This window comes from Populus trichocarpa, chromosome 1 (genome assembly GCF_000002775.5).
Source record: "Populus trichocarpa isolate Nisqually-1 chromosome 1, P.trichocarpa_v4.1, whole genome shotgun sequence".
Classification (NCBI taxonomy): domain Eukaryota; kingdom Viridiplantae; phylum Streptophyta; class Magnoliopsida; order Malpighiales; family Salicaceae; genus Populus; species Populus trichocarpa.
Window position 1 is genome coordinate 41,394,776 of NC_037285.2, and position 9,729 is coordinate 41,404,504.

The 9,729-nt window shown below is 40.5% G+C and overlaps 1 long non-coding RNA gene across 1 annotated transcript; it reads left to right on the forward strand.

Moving 5' to 3' along the window:
* Positions 1-700: 700 nt before the first annotated feature.
* LOC127905318 (uncharacterized) lies at positions 701-7,850 on the forward strand. The gene is made up of 2 exons (XR_008059225.1): positions 701-1,699; positions 7,517-7,850. It is a non-coding gene; the product is annotated as an uncharacterized LOC127905318 (long non-coding RNA).
* Positions 7,851-9,729: the final 1,879 nt, after the last annotated feature.

Here is a 9,729-nt window from a genome sequence, read left to right on the forward strand (position 1 = left end):
AGTTCCTTTCATAGCTCAGGTGTCGGTTATACCATACAGTATGGGCTATGAAAGTGCCAAGTATTTGTTGTATCAAGTATTATACAACATAAATCTAGATTAACCATTTAACAAGCAAAGTATTAAAAAGTGAACAAGATAACAAATATAAAGCGTGTTATTATCCAACATTAAGGTCCATGTTAAGTTTATATTATACTTATTCTTACACCATTAGTGTACCCTTTTCACCTTGACATAATTAACTTAGCAACACATAATGAAAGAAAGAAACATAAATAAACAAGGAAAGGAAATGAAAAGCATAAGCAAGAAATTAATATAAGCAAAACTTAAGTGTTGCTACCCAATTTTTGACCCATGTTTTGATAAATTTTTAGAAAAATCCAAAAATAGCGAAAAACATTGAAAATCCAAAAAATACATTTTTTAATACATTTGCATCGTTTTTAGCGTTTTTAGCATCGTCTCAAAAGAATTTAAATTTTCAAAGACATTTGGAACGCGTTCAACTTTTAACGTGTTATTTTTAAAATCATTGATTTTCTTCATTGAGTCAACGTTGATATTGCTCGTTTTCAAAAAATACAAAAAAATTAAGAAAAATCAAATTTACAAAAAAAAAAGTTGAGGGACCAATTTTGAGATCCATGCAACATTTTACCTATAAATACTAGTCCAATACTCAAACAAAAGGAGGGGGGGTAATTTTGAAACATTAGAGAAAAAACCACAAAAAACCCTAAACCACAAAAAACCCTAAAAACCTAACTCTTTCTGCCTACTCACCCAAGCAGCCGCCGTTCCCCGGGGTCCTTGGCTTTTGCTCTCCCAGAACCAGAGAGCCAAGGACCCCCCGCCATTTGAAATCAGCCCTTCTCCCCCTTTGGCCGCTCATCCTTTGGAAACCAGAGCTCCCCTTCTCCTCTCACGGCCCCCAAAAACATTTTGTCCTTCTCACAGCCGACCCCAACAGCCCCATCGCCGGCCTCCCCCGACTATCCCCTACAGACCCGAACCAGAACCTCCACATCCACCGACAGTACCACCCCCCGGTTCTCTCTTCGCCCTCACAAAGCAACCTCCCTTTTCCCTCTCCATCGCCTTCCCCTTTCAGTTCCTTTTCTCAGCCGACCCATCGGTTTTCCCAAACCAGAGAGCCTTCACGCTCCCCTTCGACATCAGCGCCGTCCACAAACCGGCCACCAGCAACAGCCCTTCTCCAGCATTTCCTTCCCACAGCAGCTGACCACCACACCGACACCCACCGATCTGTCCATTCCTCCGCCTCAACACCGCCAGCAACCTCTCACATTCTCGCAGCAGCTCCAGCGGCCACAGGCTGCAGCAGCAAAGCCAATTAAAGCCGACGATCAGACCACTTCGTTCTCCTCCATCTCCACCGAACCGGACACCAGCAGCTGCACAGCCGTCGACCGAAGCACATCCACACTGCCGGCCGTTTGAAACAGGGAACAAAGGGGAAACGAAAAGAAACTGAGCTGCGAAGAGAGATGCAGATCTGCGGAACAAAAGAGAAAAACACAACTAAAATCAACTGCTGTTGTGCGTTGTTTCCCTTGTTGCAGGTGTCGGTGACCTTCACCGCCGGAGGAGGAAGACAGGGAAGAAGAAGACGTTCCCGATCCACTGGTTTTCGGTCTTCATCGGCGGCGGCGCGTGAACCCACGCGCCTCTAGTGGCGGAGGCGCGTGGAGCAACGCGCCACTACTGTTCAGACGACACCAAGGCTGTGCAGCACTGTTCCCGAGGATTTCTCTGTGTTTTTTGTTGTAACTTTCAGATGATGTGTATATTTAGATATTATTGTATTTGATTTATTTTGAATTTTTGTTATTTGTTTTACATGTAAAAATTGTGTATGTAAAAAACAAAAAAGAAAAGGAAAGGAAAAGAGAAAGAAAATATAGTGAAAGTGTATAGGTGTGTTTTGTATTTGTTTTATGGATGTTTTATTTTTATTTAAGATAAAATTGTAAAGATTAAAGAAGAATTTAATATTTTGATTGGATCACGGTCAAGAATTATTAACTTATACGTAAGTTGTATTTCTAATATCCGATGAAAAGACAATTATTAAAACTTCTTTAACACATCAAAGTCACGAAGCAGCTTACCTCAGGTAGGGTGCGTTAGGGGTGCTAATACCTTCCCTAACCACAACCAGTCCCTTACCCGCGAATCTCTGATAAGACCAGTACATCCGGTTTCCTAGTAGCCCGCAATTAATTACTAGGTGGCGACTCCAACGAACCAATCAAATCAACAAAAAGATAAAATCGCCAGCCGATGCCGCGCGGATTTTTTCTGACGTGCGACAGAATGGCGACTCCACTGGGGAAGGTACTGTTTCTGACAATATTGGACTAAGCTTTGTGTATTTGATGTGTTTAAGTTTTTGCATTTTGTCTTGTTTTATTTTTGTTTTATCCATGTATTTTTAGAATTGTTTCATGCATCACCTGTATTTATTTTTTAAAGCACACACAAGCTTCTAAGTTAGGTGGTGAATTAGCGATCTGCCCTATGACTATTGGTCAGGGTTCAGATGCGTGAAAAACCGAACTCATATCTGAGTGCCTGCTTGGTAATGGTGGGTAGACGTACCTTAACTATTCCTTGCAATGCTCCCATACTGTCTTTACGAAGAACGTCACTGGGCAGATAAGAGACCCTTTTTAGAGACCAAGTAGTAAACCTACCTTTTGTTCACATAATGAATAGAACCTGTCCTTAGGTTGTATGTGTTATTTTTTATTTGCATCAGGGCAAACCCTTCTTGAAGCATCTTGAACTCCAGACTTTTAGGTGACCCAATGGCCGTCACTCAGAAAATTTTCATTGTAAAGTTTGGGCAAGAATCAAGATTCTTGTTTCATCATACAAGAGTTACGACCATATGTCACCCCTCGAAGGGCGAGTTCATCATATAGATTACATGTTCATACATTTTTCATGCATGCACCAGAATGAAAAATAGGTCCCCTACGAGTCTACAACACTCGATTTTGAAGAAAACAAAAAAAAAAAAAAAAACACGGAAGATGAAGAGTGTGCTCGCCGTAATGTCTATTTTTAAGAAGAGTTGGAGTTTCTGAATACCAGCTCGACTCGCCTATAGCTTACTCGAGCAAATACTGAAAAATGACTCTAGGAAAGTTCATTCCAACCGACCGTTCATCTTTGTTCAAAACCCAACAACGACTCAGCCTGAAGAAATTGGAGGCAAACATTGGTCAATATGCCTCAACGCAATCCAACGTTTCTGCAAAAGTTTTTATGGGAAGGCTAACCGAAGGGGAATTGCACCACCGGTGCACAATGGAGCCTTTTCTTGTTCCTTAAAAAAAAAAAAAAAAAAAAAAAAACTATGAAGTGACTCCAAAAGCTGAATTTTATTTGAATGAATAATGAGAAATCACGTTGCATACTGCATGAAAGCAAGGCTTACCGATCCTGAATGCATGAGTTTGAAATGAAGAAAGGCCATCTTTGATAATCCGTTCCCGAGGCTAAAATTTATCATTTATAGTCCCCTTTTGAGCCTAATGTTTTTCTGGAGATAAATAACCTCGGCTAGGATCACACCCCACACTGGGGGCAAGTGCAAGAGACAGAAAAAACCCGCAATGATGGAAAGCGCCCAAACAACACTGGAGGGCATAAAAGAAAATTCTCAATCATCAAAAGTGCCCAACCAAAGCTTGGGGGCATGAAGAAAAAAATCCAAAGGATCCAAAAATTTTGAGCAAAAAAACCTAATACAACGATGCTCAAAATCAAATGAAGAAAACAAAAAAGAGAAAAGAGTCCAAGCCCAACACTAGGGGGCACAATAGACCATTTTGGAAAGACATTCCAAAGACAAAAGGTTAGCAAACAAGCACAAGTGATCCTTAGTCTTGAAATCCCTTAAACACCTTTTGAGCTTGTAAATATCCTTTTTCTTCATAACCAATAGCCCAAGCCTACATTACGTGCCTAATCAAGCCCTTTTTGATCAAAGGCAAGCAATCTGGATCGGTAGGCAGTGTTTTCTCATGCGAAACAAAATCATTATTCATGCAAATAAAATGAATGCTTTGAAGACCGGTTCTCGGTAACTCTCAAATTAAATCTTAAACTTTTTTTTTGACCAACCAAATGTCACTTCATATTTTTCACCAAAAGCAAAACAAAAAGTTTTCATCACTTCTGGAAACTTCTCCATAGGAATCACTTGAATTTCTTCAGAATGAGTTTGCTTTGAATCAATGTCAAAATGATTTCTGTGTCTGGAATAGTTTTGGAATTCCAAAAATTCTGCATGAAAACAACTCTTTGTCAAACCTTCCTTCACATAGCCTCATCCCCAAACCCGAATTGAACACTTGGGGGCATGATCAAGCTGGGGAGCAATAAAAAATATCTGGTAGGGCTGGCTCCATGATTCCCTTTCTAAGAATATCGGGCAAAATTGACAACTTTTGAGATCAAGGGTAGAGGACAAAGAAGTATGATGACATCAAATCTTTCCTAGAGGTCAAGATCACAAGATGTGACTCGAATAAGCAAGAGCGAAAAAGTCATCGAAGTTTACTACCAACACTTCAACCTTTGAGAAAAGAAAGACGCCATGAAGAAATGGGGACCTATATTTCTCAGGTACGTGTACATGCATATTGATCATAATGCATTGTTTTCAACATTGTCATATCGGTGTTTCATCATCACTTTTTGGGGTAGCGCGTTTTCTAACCCTACCTCATTTTGAGTGCGCCTTTGAGCCCTCATTTCCTTTTGAGTGCGCCTTTGAGCCTTCACATCTCGGGTAGTGCGTTTTCTAGCCCTACCTCATTTCGAGTGTGCCGTTGAGCCCTCATCAGGTAGTGCGTTTTATAAATCTACCTCCTTTTGAGTGCGCCTTTGAGCCCTTACCAACATTTTTTTTTTTTTGGGTAGGTCACCCAGTACAACACGACCAATTCTCCATGTTTTATTTACCTGGGTAGGTCACCCATTACAATGAGACCACTTCATATTTTTTCTATCCTCCACTTGGGTAGGTCACCCATAACAATGAGACCATTTCACATTTTTTCTATCCTCCACCTGGGTAGGTCACCCATTATAACGCGACCACTTCACATTTTTTCTATCTTCCACCTGGGTAGGTCACCCATTATAATGAGACCGCACTTCATATTCTTTCCGTTTGGGTAGGTCACCCATCATAATGAGACCGTTTTCCATCATTTTTTCTTGGGTTCGTCACCCATACAATGAGACCATCATTTTTTTCTTGGGTTCGTCACCCATACAATGAGACCATCATTTTTTTCTTGGGTTAGTCACCCATACAATGAGACCATCATTTTTCTGGGGTTCGTCACCCATACAATGAGACCATCATTTTTCTGGGGTTCGTCACCCATACAATGAGACCACCATTTTTCTGGGGTTCGTCACCCATACAATGAGACCACCATTTTTCTGGGGTTCGTCACCCATACAATGAGACCATCATTTTTCTGGGGTTCGTCACCCATACAATGAGACCATCATTTTTCTTGGGTTCGTCACCCATACAATGAGACCATTTGTTCCACATTCTTTGTTTTGGTTTAATGAGGTCGCTAGATGGGATCTCATGTAGCTTTGGTTAAAGGGAATCGCCAGATGGGATTTCAGGTTAACCGAGTTACGTAACATCTTTTAGTTTTGGTTTAATGAGGTCGCCAGATGGGATCTCATGTAGCTTTGGTTAAAGGGAATCGCCAGATGAGATTTCAGGTTGACCGAGCTACCACACATTTTTTAGATCCAATTGAATGAGGTTGCCAGATGGAATCTCATGTAGCTTTGGTTAAAGGGAATCGCCAGATGGGATTTCAGGTTGACCGAGCTACCACACATTTTTTTAAGTTCAAGTTGAATGAGGTCGCCAGATGGGATCTCATGTAGCTTTGGTTAAAGGGAATCGCCAGATGGGATTTCAGGTTGACCGAGCTACACACATTCTTTGGTTTTGAAAAAGGAGATCGCCAGATGGGATCTCAAGTTAACGAAAAAAAAAGAAAGAAACATTTAGAGTTTTTCTTTACAAAGCTTACTATGCGAAACATTGAGGAGTTTTGCTTCGTAAGCATTGTAAAGAGGGGGCATCTGTTGCTACCCAATTTTTGACCCATGTTTTGATAAATTTTTAGAAAAATCCAAAAATAGCGAAAAACATTGAAAATCCAAAAAATACATTTTTTAATACATTTGCATCGTTTTTAGCGTTTTTAGCATCGTCTCAAAAGAATTTAAATTTTCAAAGACATTTGGAACGCGTTCAACTTTTAACGTGTTATTTTTAAAATCATTGAGTCAACGTTGATATTGCTCGTTTTCAAAAAATACAAAAAAATTAAGAAAAATCAAATTTACAAAAAAAAAAGTTGAGGGACCAATTTTGAGATCCATGCAACATTTTACCTATAAATACTGGTCCAATACTCAAACAAAAGGAGGGGGGGTAATTTTGAAACATTAGAGAAAAAACCACAAAAAACCCTAAACCACAAAAAACCCTAAAAACCTAACTCTTTCTGCCTACTCACCCAAGCAGCCGCCGTTCCCCAGGGTCCTTGGCTTTTGCTCTCCCAGAACCAGAGAGCCAAGGACCCCCCGCCATTTGAAATCAGCCCTTCTCCCCCTTTGGCCGCTCATCCTTTGGAAACCAGAGCTCCCCTTCTCCTCTCACGGCCCCCAAAAACATTTTGTCCTTCTCACAGCCGACCCCAACAGCCCCATCGCCGGCCTCCCCCGACTATCCCCTACAGACCCGAACCAGAACCTCCACATCCACCGACAGTACCACCCCCCGGTTCTCTCTTCGCCCTCACAAAGCAACCTCCCTTTTCCCTCTCCATCGCCTTCCCCTTTCAGTTCCTTTTCTCAGCCGACCCATCGGTTTTCCCAAACCAGAGAGCCTTCACGCTCCCCTTCGACATCAGCGCCGTCCACAAACCGGCCACCAGCAACAGCCCTTCTCCAGCATTTCCTTCCCACAGCAGCTGACCACCACACCGACACCCACCGATCTGTCCATTCCTCCGCCTCAACACCGCCAGCAACCTCTCACATTCTCGCAGCAGCTCCAGCGGCCACAGGCTGCAGCAGCAAAGCCAATTAAAGCCGACGATCAGACCACTTCGTTCTCCTCCATCTCCACCGAACCGGACACCAGCAGCTGCACAGCCGTCGACCGAAGCACATCCACACTGCCGGCCGTTTGAAACAGGGAACAAAGGGGAAACGAAAAGAAACTGAGCTGCGAAGAGAGATGCAGATCTGCGGAACAAAAGAGAAAAACACAACTAAAATCAACTGCTGTTGTGCGTTGTTTCCCTTGTTGCAGGTGTCGGTGACCTTCACCGCCGGAGGAGGAAGACAGGGAAGAAGAAGACGTTCCCGATCCACTGGTTTTCGGTCTTCATCGGCGGCGGCGCGTGAACCCACGCGCCTCTAGTGGCGGAGGCGCGTGGAGCAACGCGCCACTACTGTTCAGACGACACCAAGGCTGTGCAGCACTGTTCCCGAGGATTTCTCTGTGTTTTTTGTTGTAACTTTCAGATGATGTGTATATTTAGATATTATTGTATTTGATTTATTTTGAATTTTTGTTATTTGTTTTACATGTAAAAATTGTGTATGTAAAAAACAAAAAAGAAAAGGAAAGGAAAAGAGAAAGAAAATATAGTGAAAGTGTATAGGTGTGTTTGTATTTGTTTTATGGATGTTTTATTTTTATTTAAGATAAAATTGTAAAGATTAAAGAAGAATTTAATATTTTGATTGGATCACGGTCAAGAATTATTAACTTATACGTAAGTTGTATTTCTAATATCCGATGAAAAGACAATTATTAAAACTTCTTTAACACATCAAAGTCACGAAGCAGCTTACCTCAGGTAGGGTGCGTTAGGGGTGCTAATACCTTCCCTAACCACAACCAGTCCCTTACCCGCGAATCTCTGATAAGACCAGTACATCCGGTTTCCTAGTAGCCCGCAATTAATTACTAGGTGGCGACTCCAACGAACCAATCAAATCAACAAAAAGATAAAATCGCCAGCCGATGCCGCGCGGATTTTTTCTGACGTGCGACATTAAGCATTACAAAATATAAAGAGAGAACAAGAGTGTGATCTTGATCTGAACACCAAGATGCCTAAATACATGGCAAATGCCTCCTTTTATAGGCCAAAATTCGGAACTATTGATTTGTTGACTAATTGATGAGTGGGTGGCCACATCTTGACTTGGTGACAATTCTTATCTTCTTGTCTGCCAAAAACATCATTGATGACGTCATAATTTGAACAAACTTAAATCATGAAAGTTCTAGGGAATTGTCTCATCTTTCCAGGATAAAAATTTGAGATCATTTGGACTTCTTGAACTCGAGATATGGGCTGAACACTGAACAGTGTCTGGGTTGCAGGACAGATTCGGGCTTCTTCATTGTTGCTACAATTTGGACTCGAAAACGGCCTTATTAAATCTTGGACTCCGCATGAAAGTTGTAGGCCTATGTCTTACCTTTCCATCCATATAAAGTAGACCTAAATCCGAGATCTACAGCTCCAGATATAGCCCGATTACCGAACAATGTTCCAATTTGGACTACACCAACATCTCTTTTCTAAGTTTGGCCATCTCTTTGTCCTTTCAATTTCAGTACTTCAACTCATCAATCAATTCTTTCATTTATGTGATAGGCCTGCATTTAAGATGAACATTTACCATAAATTAAAGGTATCTTATATTATTAGATACGTTATTATAAAACATGCTTTAGTTAAGAAGTTATTGATACTTCAAGTGCAAAATAATGATATAAAACCTTGATAAAAATGCACTTTTAAGTACTAATCACACCCCCCAACCAGCTTATTACTAGTCCCTAGTAATCAAAGCGTTAAAATAGAAAAACTATTTGCAAATTTCACAAAGCAAGGCATTCATCATTCAACTTCCATTAATCTATCCAGATAAACAAACTCTCATTAAATTTTATATATATGCTCAATACCTCTTAAACAAAATATTATGAAACCTTCCTTTTTATGTGCTCAATGTATAAAAACATAGATGATGGGGCTTTTATTGGAAGAAAACAATATTCTGTTCTAATGTTTAAGGTTAACTTCCTTGGGTTGGGATTATTATCTTCTTTTTTTTTTTTTCTTTTTTTTTTTTGGTATTTTTTTTTCAATATATATATACATATACTTAAAACACAATGCATCTTTAACCCATGTAACGAGCTTTCGGCTAATGACTCCCAGACCAGTTGGTCTTAGGGCATTAGGTGTTGAGACACCCCTACGAGCTTAGTAACTCGGGTTGCAGATACTGATACGTAGATAATGCAATGTTTGATTCCCTTAAGCTTTTCTCCTTAACCCATGTAACAAGCTTTGGGCCAATAGCTCCCAAGTCAGTTGACTTTAGGGTATTAGGTGTTAAAACACCCCTTCGGGCTTAATTGCTTAGGTTAGGGAGGCTACGAAACCAAACTTATCTACGCTTTTATTATCATCAATTTTTGTTGTTGTTTTTTTTTTTTTTTAAATTATAGACTATCCCTATCCCTTAGTTGTTACCTTTAACAAAAGAACATAAATAATGTAATAATCCAATGTGCAACCCACAATCATATGTTAAAGTGTGTGTGTA